The sequence below is a fragment of the Hypanus sabinus genome, chromosome 5 (assembly GCF_030144855.1).
Source record: "Hypanus sabinus isolate sHypSab1 chromosome 5, sHypSab1.hap1, whole genome shotgun sequence".
Classification (NCBI taxonomy): Eukaryota; Metazoa; Chordata; class Chondrichthyes; order Myliobatiformes; family Dasyatidae; genus Hypanus; species Hypanus sabinus.
In genome coordinates, this window is record NC_082710.1 from 59,111,662 (window position 1) to 59,126,760 (window position 15,099).

Genomic DNA, 15,099 nt, shown 5'->3' on the forward strand with positions numbered 1-15,099 from the left:
CCCAGTTGGAAATGATCAGTGAAAAAAAAAAGCAATTCTTAGTACGAAGCAAACAGAGTTCGAGAATGGCCAAGTCCATTAATGCATGATGTTGTGGCATTATTCATTGGATATTCTAGAAATATATTGCAGTTGAGTTTGGAAGTAACAAAGCCACTGAAGGGATAACCCTGGATGACCTTCCAACCAAACAAAAATATTCTAAACTTACAGAGTTGCCTGCCAGGCATGTAATTTCACCTAGACTGCAGGGCAGGTCATCTTTGTTATGCTGAAATGAAGGATCTGCAAATAAAGACTCTTGAGTGAAATTGGCAAAATAGGAGGCGAGTACATTTTAATTGTACTTCCTGCATTCTCATTAAGTGTTTATTATTATTTTTTTGATTTGACAAGAGCTATTTCTTCTATGGAGTAGATCTTTGTTTGCCCTGAGATCACTACCCAGCTCTTGCTTCTCATTGGTTTCACTGAATTGACTTGGTGCAGCCTGAACAGGTGGCTGATCCACCTTCAGACATGGGAAGTCGGTTATAATTTACACTAAACCCATTGGAACACAGAAGATGGCTTTAACTGTTGTATTCACATTGCAATGAGAGAGAGAGAGAGAGAGAGAGAGAGAGAGAGAGAGAGAGAGAGAGAGAGAGAGAGAGAGAGAGAGAGAGAGAGAGAGAGAGAGAGAGAGAGAGAGAGAGAGAGAGAGAGAGGAGAGAGAGAGAGAGAGAGAGAGAGAGAGAGAGGGTGAGAGAGAGAGAGAGAGAGAGAGAGAGAGAGAGGTGAGAGAGAGAGAGAGAGAGAGAGAGAGAGAGAGAGAGAGAGAGAGAGAGGGTGAGAGAGAGAGAGATGCTTGTATGTAGAAACAGTGCATGCACAGACAAGAAGTCAAAATGTAGTGCTGGGAGCGGGGAGGGAGTGGTGGTTGTCATTGCTCTAAAAGAAATAGATCCATACATTACACTTTCTTTTCCTTTAGTTTAATACAGCTTAAAACTGCATATGTCCAAACCATTCAATGTCCCTTTCATAAACCTATATTACAAATAAGTGTGCTTTCATAATAACAGTCCATAACTAACTTCACAGCTCTAAAGATTTAGTCTTTTGGGTGGTGCCCTGTTTCTTTCAGGATAGTGGAGTGGCATCAGGTTTAGCAGGTGTCATGTCAACAACAGCATTCTCATCATGCCTTTGGACTTGTGGAGTGGCACTGGGCTTGGTAGGTGTCTCATCTAAGACAACGTTCTCAGCTTCCTGTGTCATGTTGCTGTTAATCATGTGATCATCATGGAGGGGAGTCCAGTGAATATGTTCATCTTGTTGGATGTATTTGACTCAGGTGTGTTCTTCAATTGAGCATCCAGTATCTGGTCCACATTGCATCCCCATGCCTGATCTTGAACATCCACTGTGTACATCAGTGGTCCAGTTCTTGTTGCTATCCTAGTGGGTCTCCACTTTTCTTCTTGGTAATCATGTGCTAGGAACTCCTGTTCAATCTTGAAGCCCCTAGCTGCTTCACTTGCTAACTTGCTGAACTGTTTATTCCACACTTCCCTCTGGTTTCAGGAGGTCTATGTGAGATATCAGATTCCTGCTTATAAACAGCATTGCAAGTGTTTGATTTGTTATTGCATGTACAGAGTTCCAATACACAAAAAAGAAATTGTCCACATTGTGCTGTAGAGAAATGCCCTCCTTGCCCGTCATTTTAATAGACTTCTTGAAGGTTTTCAATAAACCTAACCCATTTGTTGCTGGGTGGTGAGGAGCTGACATGAAATGTCTGATGCCATTTTTCTTCATGAACAGTTGGAATTCTTCTGACATTTATTATGGACCATTGTCACTCACAATTTGTTCTAGTAAGCCATTTTCATGTGAAGATAGTCCTCAGAGCGGAGGAAGTCTCCGCTGGCATGGTTGACTTCATTCGTTTAACCTCCTGCTACTTCGAATTAGTATCCACAGCGATCAGAAACATGAAGTGCATGAATGCCCCAGTAAAGTCAGTATGCACTCATTGCCATGGTGATGACAGCCACTCCCATGGGTGTAACAGTGCCTGTGGGGCTGCATTGGAACTTTTTGGCATCCTGAGCAGCATTTAGCAAAGTTTCCAATCTGTTTATGTATCCCCGGCCACCGCACGTATCTCCATGTGAGTCCCTTCATCTTGACTGTACCCAGGTGACCTTCATGCAGGTTCTCTAACACTCTGGTGCTCAGTTTAGAAGGAACCACAACACGAGATCCACACATCAGCATTCTATGACATGCTGACAGTTGGTCTCGTCTTGCTGAGAACTCTGCAAATACAGGGTTACAATGAATTAGCCATCATTGCATGGTGATGTCATAGACCTTTGACAATGTCAAGTCATTCCTTGTTTCCCTTTCTATTTCGGAACTTGTTACTGGCAACTGGCCCACCGGTATGATTTGGAACACTTCTGCTGGGTCACAGTATGAAGACTTTCTCCTTCAGTTGTCAATAGTAGAAGATATTGCTGTGTTGCTTGGTACCCTTGAACTCTATGTCATGAGGGTGGGCTCCTAGGAATAGTGTCCACTGTTGTAACCAAGTAGCCAGTGTAAACTTTTGTCTGTAGAGGTAGCGCTGGAGCTTCTTTATTCACCATACGAGATTCAGGGCCTCTTGCTCGATCTGTGTGTAGTTGCATTTTGCACTCATCAGTGATTTTGAAGCAAACTCAATCAAGCGTTCAGATTCATCTTTCATAATGTGTGGTGAAATGGCTCCAATGCCATAAGGGGATGCATCGCATGCCAGTCTGATGGGCAGAGATGGGTCATAATGGGTGAACAGGTCATTATTAGTCTCTTTGTTTCCTTGAATGTTTTAATATCTTTCTGACCATTCCCACTTTGTTCCTGTCTATAACAGTGCGTTCAATGGGTGCAGCACTGTAGCAAAGTTTGGGAGAATCCTGTGGTAGTAGTTTACAAGGCCCAAGTATGACCTGAGTTGTGACACAGTTTCAGGTTTGCATGCCTGTAGCACAGCTTCAATCTTCTTTTCTGACTTATGTAAGTCCTGCTTGTCAATGACATGTCCACAACATGAGCATTCATTCTTGAAAAAAGCACATTTCTCTCTCTTTGTGGGCAAGCCATACTCACTCAGCCTGGTAAACACTTTACCAAGGTTCTGGAGATGTTCTTCATCATTCTTGCCAGTCATGATGATGTCATCAAGGTATCATTGGATTCCTGGGATATTTTGGAGCACTTGGTCCGTTGTTCTTTACCAAACTGCTGGAGCTGATTTGATGAAGATGAGACAATTATACTGGAACAGTCCTTGCGAGAGTTGATTGTGAGGAACTTCCTGCTTGACTCCTCAATCTCCATTTGCAGATAGGCTTGCACCAAGTCAATCTTTTAAAATCTCCCCTTGCTTGCCAGAGGTACAAAAAACACCTTCTATTCATGGCAGGGGATACTGCACAGTATGCAGCACTGGGTTAATGCTCATCTTGAATCCCCACAAATGCGAATGGCTCCAGCTTTCTGTTTTTTGGGACAATGGGTGTGACCCAGTCACTCCACTCAACCTTGGAGAGAATTCCAGTTGCCTCTGAGCTCTGCAGCTCAGCATCCACTTTAGGACGTAATGTGTAAGGCACTGGATACACTTTATGGAATCTTGGTGATGCTGTTTCATTCATTTCAATTCTGGCCTTCAAACATTTGAGTTTACCAATACCCTTCACAAACATCTTCTATTAGCATTAGGAAGCTGTGCCAGTCTCTGGTTAGTGCTACCATTTCGGTTGCCATTGCTTGCTGATGTCACACTGAGAGCTTTGATTGCGTGCCAGTCTAATTGGATTTTTCTCAACCATTCACATCCGAAAAGTGCTGGCCCTTCACTTTTCAAAACATAATGCTCTAACCGTTGTGCTTGGCCTCCGTACATCACATTTACATTCAGTTTGCCTTTAGGAGACACTTTTTTGACTGTGTAGGTCTTTAGCATCACTGAGGACTTATTGAATGGTATCTTAGAAAACAGGCTGTTGTAGTCAGCCTCTGGAATTATGGACAAAGCTGACCCTTTATCCAGCTCCATTTTCAGTTTTACACCAGATACATGTATTGTGATCCAGATGATTTTGTGATCTGCTTCAGTAATGCTATGCAGTTCTAGGCATGAAACTGCATTTCACATTTATCAGACTCTATGTTGTCTGAATCTGTTACACATTCGGTAACTTTATACATTTGTTTGGTTTTGTGTTTGAGACTTTTCACTTTATTGTGCTTTTTGTCTGCCTTGAACACTCTCTCTATGAGGCCTTGTCTATGACACTTTCCACAAACTTTTTCTTTGAACCAACAGTCATTTGCATCACGCGACGATTTGCCACATCGATAGAATTTTTGGCTTTTTGCACCATTCAGGAACATTTTGTGCATTTCATATTCTAACCTCCTTTTCTTTAGTTCTGCATCCTCTAATGATACGCATTGCAATATGTCAATGTCCATTCTAAGGTTAGGTCTCTTTCTGACTGTAGCCTGTTTGAGTGCTTTGACTATGCATGCCACATACAAACCTATTCCTTAATGCATTAGAAAGCCCATCTCTAAATTCACAGTTCAGGGAAAGTTTGCACAGTTCTGCAATGTATTCAGAAATGCTTTCATCCTTTGACTGGTTTCCTTTTGAAAAATCAAAATCTCTCAGCTGTTAGCAGCAGTTTAGGACTCAAGTGTTTTTGTAAAATTGTAACAATTTTGTAAAACATGTTGCTTGCTGGCTTTGCAGAGGGTACTAAGTTGCTTAACAGACTATGTTCTTGGGCCCATTAAGCTAAGAAGTGTAGGGTCTTTTGCTTCTCCACGTTGTTTGCATTACAATACAGTTCAACCCTATTGATAAATAACTCCCAGACTTCATTAGCGCTATCAAGTTTGTCAACTTTTCCGACAGAAGCCATCGCCATGTTATTTTCCCTTTAAATTCCGTGTGTCTTTCACTATTACTCACACATTCCTTTGTTAGGGTCTGTGATGACCATCTCGTGCTGTTTAACTCTCACAGTTTCACCCCATAACTGTTGGTGCAGTTTGTGATATTTTCTGACATTCAGGTTCATACTCAGCGCCAACTTGTGTCTGTGCACAACCGTGTATCAATTAAATAAAAGGTCACACACAGAAAATGGCTTTAACTGGTGCATTCACATTGCAATGAGAGAGAGCGTAGACAACAATGCATGCGTTGACAACAGATCAATACATACTGCAAAGTCGGGGGCTCATTGCTCTAAAAGAAATAGATCCAAACATTACAGACACCATGAGGAATTTATTGATACAGCACAAGAGCAGCCAGCCGCAAAGTGTTCAGGATGGAAAATACCCTCAATAAGATCTTACTAACTTAACTCTTGACTATTGCTGAATTTCCAAATTCCGGTTGAGAAACACATGTATGTCTAAGTATAATAGGTGGCTCCACTTATCTGAACTGCTGAGCTACATCATTCATTTGAGCAAGATGGCACTGGTGAACCATGGTAACATTCTGTGGGCTACATAAAATACTCCTAAATATATCTCTTTTAAATCACTCTCAGTGCAACCTGCAGCATGTAATTTCCCTTTAAGCCACACAATTTCAAATTGATTTAACGAACTATAGATTTCATGATCTTAAGAAGGACTTGGCAGACTTAGCTCTCAAACAAGCAGGCATGGCACCTTTAAGTGGATGAAATTTCATAGCCATAGACAGAAGACTTATTGTGACGTAGAGGGAGTGGGGGGTGGTGGGGGGGGGAGGGGAAGGATTCAAGCCAGGCTGAAACACTGAGGAATGAGACTCTGCCTACACAGCATCTTGTTAGCAAATGGGCATTCGCTAGATAACAAAATTGAGGACCTGAGGACAAGATTGGTGTATCGATGGGAATTGAGAAATTGGTGTCGTCTGGGTTTGACTGAGACATAGCTTACTTCCAGCCCGCCAGAAATAGCGATCAGACCTGAAGGCTACTCAATACAGGATGAACTGAACTTCTGATTTTGAAAAGGCAAAAAGGTGGAGGTGTGTGTTTCATGATAAACTCCTGGTGGTGCTCCAATGTGACGGTTTCGTCAACCTCATGTTCTCCCGACTTTGAACACCTAAGGATCAAATGCCATCTGTTCTATTTATCAAGGGATTTCTCCTCCATGGTCCTGACTGCAGTTTGCATACCACCATCAACTGATTATAATCAAGAGCTTGAGCACTGCATGATGCCATCTCCACACAATAAACAGTCTATCCTTGGAAATAAATAGATAGTCAACATTTCAGGCCAAGACCAGCTGAATACCTCCAAAATTTTGTATATGTTGCTTTGGATTTCCTGCATCTGCTGACTTATTCATGTTAATTATTAATAATCTATCCTGACACATTTCATATCATAGTTGGGGATTTCAGCCAGGCTTGTTTGAAAAAATCCCTGCCCAATTACCATCAGTATATAACCTGTAGCTCCAGAGATCCCAACACACAAGGTCACTGTCTTACTAAGATAAGGAATGCCTATCTTTCCACACTCAGACAACATTTCTTGCTCACTTGGTTGTTGTTCATTTACTTGCATACAGGCAGAGGCTAAAGAGCAAGGCTCCAGAGATTAGGACAACAAAGAGGTGGTCACTAGAGGCAGAGGAGTGGCTATGGGATTGCTTTAGATCCTTGGACTGGGCCGTGTTCAAGGACTCATCTGTTGATCTGAATGAGTGCACCATGGATGTCACAGATTTTAGAATAACAGTTGTAAACGAGTGTGTCCTCCACAAAATCATTCAGCGTCTTCAGGTTCATGCCCTGGATGAACCATGAGATCTTCAATCTGCTGGTGGCCAGATCAGACGTATTCAAGTATGGTGACTAAGAAAGTTACAAGAGGTCCAGGTACAATCTCCAGAAAGCCATCTCTTGGGAAAATGGTAATTCCAGACTAAACATGAATCAATGAAAGATGCTTGCCAATTGTAGCAGAGCTTGAATACTATCACCCCTTCCAAAGTAAAAATCAAGCATCATAGGTGACTGCTGGGCTTCAATTCCAAATGAGCTCAGTGGCTTCAATGCCTCAATGAGTCCTGATGAAGTGTCTTGGCCCGAAATGTTGACATTGCTTCTCCCTATAGATGCTGCCTGGCCTGCTGCGTTCCACTAGCATTTTGTGTGTGTTGCTTGAATTTCCAGCATCTGCAGATTTCCTTGTCAATGCCTTCTATGCTTGCTTTGACCATCAGAACATCATGAACTCTCACAGCCCCTGATAGTCGTGTGATTTCGATATCTGACGTCAACATGTGAGCATCCTTCAGGAAGGTGAACCCGTGGAAAGCATCCAGCTCAGATGGTGCACCTGGCTGTGTACTAAAGACCTGTGCTGATCAACTGGCTGGAGTGTTCACTGAGATCTTTAACCTCTTGTCTGAGTTACCTACCTGCTTCAAGCAGGCTTCAATTATACTGATGTCTAAGTGGAATGTGGTAACCTACCTAAAAGACTATCATCCAGTAGCACTTCCATCCACAGTGATGAAGTGTTTTGAGAGGTTGGTGAAGAAACACATCAACTCCAGCCTGAGAAATGACAGATTCAGAGAAATAACATGCATCTGCTCCAATTTCCCTATGGCACTAAAGGTCCACTGCAGATGCTATCTCCTTGGCTCTTCACTCAACTGTGGAACATCTGGATCGCAAAGATGCATACATTAGTATGCTCTTTATTGACTACAGCTCAGCATTCAATACTATATCCACTCAAAACTAATCAATAAGCTTCAAGACCTTGCCCTCAATACTTTCTTGTACAACTGGATCCTTGATTTCCTCACTTCCAGACCCCAGTCAGTTTGGACTGGCAAAAACATCTCCTCTATGATCTGCACAGGTGCACCACAAGGCTGTGTGCTTAGCCCCCCGCTCTGTTTGTATTACTTCCATGATGGTGTGGCTAAGCACAGCTCCAATGCCATATTCAAGTTTGCTGATAACACTACTGTCACTGGTCTAATTAAAGCTGGTGATGAATCAGCATATAAGAAGGAGACTGAAAATCAGGCTGACTGGTGCTACAACAGAAAATTCTTACTCAGAATCAGCAAGACCAAGAAGTTGATTATTGACTTCAGTAGAAGAAAACAGGAGGGCCATGAGCCAGTCCTCATCAATATATCAGAGGTGAAGAGGATCCGCAAAATTTAATTCCTCCATAGTATCATTTCAGAGGACCTGCCCTGAGCCCAGCACGTAAGTGCAATTTTGGAGAAAGCATGAGAGAGCCTCTAATTCCTTAGGAGCTTGTGAAGATTCAGCATGACATCTAAAACTTTGACAAACTTCTATGGATGTGTGTGGAGAGTATATTGACAGGTTGTATCACTGCCTGGTATGGAAACACTAATGGCCTTGAATGGGAAATTCTACAAATTGTAGCGGATACAGCCAGTGCATTATGGGTAAAGCCCTCTCCACGACTGAGCAGATCTATACAGAGCATTGTTGCAGGAGAGCAGCATCAATCATTAGGGACCTTCACCACCCAGGTCTTATTCTCTTCCCGCTGATACCATCAGGAAGAAGGTACAGGAGCCTCAGGACTCACACCACTGTTCAGGGCCAATTACACCTCAACCATCAGGCTCTTGAACCAAAGGAAATAACTTCACTCAATCTTATTTGTCCCATCTCGGAAATGCTCCTAATGCTCACTTTCAAAGAATCTTCATGCATGTTCTCAATATTTATTGCTAATTTATTATTATTACTATTAGTATTATTATTTCTTTCTTTTTGTATTTGCACAGCTTATTGTCTTTGCACACTGGTTGTATACCCAATTGGTGTTGTCTTTCACCGATTCTAATATGGTTATTGGAATTGTTGAATATGCCTGCAAGAAAATAAATCTCAGGGTTGTATATGGTGACATATTTGTACTTAAATAATAAATTTACATTGAACTTTGAACCAGGGCACAAGATCTGGATGAATGTGTTCCCTATCCTGTAGTACAGCAGAGAGATGTAAAAACTTTGAATTTTCAACAATGCATTGAAAAATATCAGAGAATTCACTATTTACATACTCTTTGTTGCAAATTCACTAGTATTTACTTTTTAGATATTTCATCTGGTTTCTTTGCATATCATTTACATATAACTTTCCATAGTTCCATATTGCGCAGGAGAAGCAAAAGTTATGGTACAGACTAGCAGAGCTCTGTACTATAGAGTTCTGTACATAGTTTATGGATGTCAATGTAAATATTGCAGTGGTTTATTACTGAGAATGTAATAGACCTAGTCAATAGACCTAGTAATTTTAATAATAATAGTAACAGGTACTTACAAAGATATTTTAAACTCAATTGGATCATAGACAATGCCCGATTGAGCAGGGTAACGAATGGTAGCAACAATTTAATCATTTCAAATAATGAAGTGCAAAATCTAAATCAGCATGAGAATGAAGTTGAGTAGGCATTGTATATGTTCCCTTTGCACACATTCTCTGCAGATCTTTAAAAACTATACCTCTTCATGCATCTTGCTTCTGAGAGGGCCTGAGTTACAAACTGGCCAAGTTTGTCATCGTTGCTGCTCTGCCGTACGTTTTTGGGATGAAGCGTACTGCTACAAAGTTACAAAATGTAAGGCAACTTGTCAATTAATATAATTTTGGGACACTCGGCCTAGCCAGTGACTTATAACGTTTACCATTACATAGGCTGTTATATTTCTTGGAGATGGGAGTATGTGGAGGGAACTATACTATGAAGAAGCCCCTACAAGGACAGGGTCCCAGTTAACTGAAAGAGTCATTGTTTCTGTATTCCTCCTGGAAATCTGCAGAACAACAGACAGGCTGGTCACTTATGAGGAGAACTGATAGCAAGAGGTTGTGACAATATTATGGGTGAGTCCTGGACAATGCAAAGTTCCTAAATGGGGTTTCTTGGGCCAGTTGCAATGCTTCTTGAGTGCGAATGATAAATGAAGCCGCAGCAGCAGAGAGAAATGAAAAGTGAACTCAAAGCGTAGGTGTAATAATTCTGCTATTTCCAACACAACCGGTCCAGTGAAAGTCTTTCACATTCTTGAGCCAGCAGTTTTTTTTAGCTGAGTACCAGACATTTGGGAAATCTGTTTGTCACTTGTTTAATCAGATCTCCATTGGATAATTTAGATATGTTCATGAAAAGTTCTGTCTTCTGGTGATGGGATATTCATATGTAATATCATGATAATAGCCACTACAACAATGGGAATGGGCAAGCTCATGAAGCTCAGGAGATGGTGCACAGTTTATAGATCACACCCCTAACCATCTCCCATCTGTAATGGGGAGGAGTGTTAATACCAGAATCACAATCAGGTTTAATGCCACCAGCATATGCTGTGAAATTTGTTGTCTTTGCAGCAGCAGTACAATGCAATGTATAATAATAGAGAAAAAGAACTGTGAATTAAAGTATATATATTAAATGGTTAAATTAAATAAGGGGTGCAAAATTAGAAATAAAAAAGCAGTGAGGTAGTGTTCATGGGTTCAATGTTCAGAGGGGGAGCAAGCTGCTCCTGAATCATTGAGTGTGTGCCTTCAGGCTTCTGTACCTTCAAGGCATGACCTGGGTAATGGGGATTCTTAATGATGGATGCCACCTTTTTGAGGCATTTCTCCTTGAAAATGTCCTGGATACTACAGAAGCTAGTGCCCATGATGGTGCTGACTGAGATTATTTTGATCCGGTGCAATAGACACACCCCCTACCCCATAACAGATGGTGATGCAGCCTGTTAGAATGCTCTCTATGGGATATCTGTAGAAATTTGCGAGTGTTTTAGGTGACTTATCGGATCTCCTCAAATTCCTAATGAAATGTAACTGCTGTTGTGCCTTATTTGTAGCTGCATTGATGTATTGGGTCCAGTATAGATCCTCAGAGATTTTGACATCAGGAACTTGTAATTGCTCACTCTTTCCGCTTCTGATCCCTCTATGAAGATTGGTATGTTTTCCCTTATCTTATCCTTTCCGAACCTCGTCATTGCCTTTAATTATAAAAATCAATTGCCCTGAATGGTTGTTTAATGGCTGATTACAGTACGTAGTGCCCACATTATCTTTCAATTTGACAGAGAGCTACAGATGGTTCAAAGCAGTATTCGGGAGGACTTGTGAATGAATGGGCACATGTTAATGAAGACACTGAGCTTGCTAATGACAAGCACTTAGTATTGCTTGTCACTGAAGGAAAACTATAAGCAAAGTAAACAAAATGCTAGGCCATTCTAACATATTAATGACATTTTGAATTGAGGAATTGGTTCTGAAATTATAAAGCACACTCTTCACGTTAAATTTGAATATGTTGCTGGCTTCACTGCTAAGCAGGACAAAGGAACTGGGTGGACACAGTAATGAGGAATGGTTGGGAGTCTTCGAATCATCAGCCTTAAAAGGGAACAAACTAGAGGGGGCTTATAGGTATTCATAAAGTACGAATGAAATAGAAGAGGTTCATTCTGATGAGTATTTCATGTTTAACCTCAACTTGCAGCTTTACAATGAAAGCTGGTAAAAAATAAAGTCAGAAAAGATGAGATGAAATGTTTCCATACACTACAATTCATAATGAGAATTAACTTCTGAAGAGAAATTTTAAAGGCTGAGTCCATTTAATAGACAGAATGATCCATAGGCAGATGAGTTAGATTTTCTGCAAGATATAATCTTGGATGATTTCCATTTTTTTACTCAATGTTTTATAGAAAATCTCTCTTCCCTTTAAACACAAGGCCAACTAATATAATATGTAGATAGAAAATTAAGTATGAGTAGTAGGAATATTCCTGGATAACACAAAATAAAAAAAATAATTCTAATTTCAGCTAAGAAACTAATCACACAAAATGAGCTGCAAAATGTTGAAATGAGAGGAAATGAAAGCACTCCTAAACTATCAACAACATCAATGAGACTTCATCATGCTTTTCAAGTAAATGGATTCTGTAATAAGCGTAACATCTTCTTTCTTTAGATTTATAATAAGAATAAGGAATTTGGATTTGATATACTCCTTTAAAGGCAAAAAGCTTTGATGTAGCAACTTTGATCTTTTTGTTCTCATACTGTAGTGAAGACCAGAAGTATCAGTGTATCCAGTGAAGTGTTTCAGTATTGTAATCAAATTTCTCACTTTGCCCATGTAGGTTTGTCACGATGATGCAAAAAAAAAATGAAAATGCTGATGGAATGACTTGAGGTACAACCATTTTCTGGGAAGATTTTATTTGATATTTTTATAAGCTCAAAAATATTTTCAAATCCAGTTTCCAAAATGAGTATGATCTGCTGGTTTCTGGCAGTCTGTGGAATGGTTTAACATTGCTGTCAAACCTCTGGGGTCTGCAAAATTATTTTAGAGCTTTTCACTCTCTGTCATATAGTAAATGCCATTTGAGCAGGCTGCTATGGCTGGGAACTTGGCGGCGCGCTCAGCTGCAGCAGGTATTGTTGTCTTTTTTAATGATTGCAAGACGATGCTGGACATTAAGAATTTCAAGTACTGCAGGTCTACCCCCTCAGTGAGGTGCTCATTGATGGTGTATCTGGAGGAGCTGGAATTTCTGTGGACTGCGTTGCTGCTGGCTACAGAGAGGCATTGGAATCGGTGCATGAAGATGGTCTGCAGTCTAACTGCAAGTGATTGTCTTAGACAATTTTTTTTGACATTGCAAGACCCTGTTGGACATTGGCAATGTGGAATGCTGCCAAGTCCAGTCCACTGGTCTATCGGCAGGACTGATGGCAGGGGAAATGCATGGCCTCAGTTGTAGTGTGGACTGGGCCTAATGACATGGTGTTTCCTGCCTGCAGCTGCCCAAGAGACAGGCATCAGAGACAATGCCCAGAGGCAGTGTAGCACAGCATCCGTGCTGGCATCGGTACTGCCTTCCAGTATTCGCTTGGTGGAAGCTAAGCTGGATTGCATTTGTCTACAGACTGCTGAGGGCATGCTCTTGCTGACAACAAGCACAGATTTAGGGGCTTGAGCTATTTTTTTGTGTGACTGCATTTTACTGCTGTATTTTATGTGATATATATGCCTCATGCTCTATAACTGGGTGTTGACTTCCTAACTAACAGACCTCAGACAGTCAGGATGCACAACCGCTCCTCCATCACCATCAACTTCAAAGGGGTGCCCCCAACCCCCCCGGGGCTGTGTGCCGATCCCATCGCTTAACACTCAGTTCACACACAACTCCACGGCCAAACACCTGAGCAATCACATCATCAAGTTTGCCGATGACACAACAGTGATGGGACTCGACAGAGAGGGGGCGGAAAAGCTCGAGGCCTGGTGCCAGGAAAATAATCTTTTTCTTAATGTCAACAAGACAAAGGAGATGGTTATTGACTTCAGGAGCACTCACACCACTTACGCTCCTCTACAATGGCGGTGCAGCAGTGGAAACTGTGAGCAGGTTTAAATTCCCCGGAAAGCAAATCAGGCACAAGCTCTCATGGTCCCAGATCACATCCTATACAGTCAAGAAAGCTCACCAATACCTCTGCTTTCTGAGGAGGCTGAAGAGAACTGGACTTTGCACATCCTCACTCACGTCATTCTACAAATGTGCAGTAGAGAGCACTCTAACAAGCTGCATTACTACTTGGGACAGAAACTGTACTGCAGCAGACTGGAAGGCTCTACAGCGGGTAGTCTAAACTGCCCCATGCATTACTGGCACCAGTCTAACCACCATCAAGTACATATATACAGAAACATAATGGAAAAATCATGAAGGATCCCACACACCCTGCTCATGGACTGTTGTGCCTCTCCCATCAGGGAGGAGGCTATGTAGCATTCACATCAGGACCACCAGACACAAAAACAGTTACTTTCCTCAAGCAACAAGGCTGATTAACATCTCCACCTATTAACTTCATCTACTTTATTATTCCCCATCGGTGGTCTTATGTACAGCCTAGCATCAATTTATGGACATACTTTCAACCTATGTATATAAGTTATCTTATGTGCTTATATTTATTGTGGGTTTTTCATTATTTTGTGTCTTTACCTTTTGTGTTTTTGTGTACTGCATCAGATCCGGAGTAATAATTACTTTGTTCTCCTTACATTTGTATACAGGAAATGACAATAAACAATCTGGAATCTTGTATTGGCACTGTTGGCACTGTGTTTTGCACTTTGGCCCTGGAAGAATGCTGGTTCATTTGGCTATTTTCATAGATTTTCATGTAGGGTTGAATGGCAATTAAACTTGAACATATAGAATAGGAAAGATCCTCATTAATCCCATCCACTGTACTTTATAGAGTACCAGTCTTACCACTAACTCTCAATATCTTTTCACCCTTGATAACTCAAATGAATGTAAGATGTCAGGATACTTTACTAAATGTTCTGACTCTGTCATATCTCCTGGAATCCAAGATGAGGTAAAGGCAAATTCTCATTAGGTCAAACTATTAGTTGCAAATGCTTAGAAAATGAGGAAAAACATACATTTGGTTACTTCTAAAGACTGTATATGATACAGCAGTTGTGTTCTTCTGATTACAATAGTTTCTATATGCCAACTAAATTGAATGCTAGGAGGTGAAAACAGTCAATGGTGGCCAAATTTCCTACAGTTGTTTGGCCGCAGGATAACCTCTATGAGAAAAATTGTGTTCAGAATGATTTTTGGTAATGACTGGAGTTCAATAAATGCTTGGTGAATTTTCAAGGGAATGTATGAAATCCAGGCTGGGTCATTCCAGTAAGGGGCTTGAGTCTCATTCTTAGCACAATATTTTCTAATGTTATAAGATAATCAGCCTCTTTTCACTATAATTTCTGTATCAATCAACTGGTGAATTATTTGGGTTGTGCTTTTGCTTCAGGTTAACTACCTAAAAACGTCCAACTTGCTATATGTTTATTTCAATATGTCCTTATTGCTGTTTGACCATGTCAACCCCAGGTAATGAAAAAGTTCGGTTTTTACCGATGTTCATCTATCCATCAG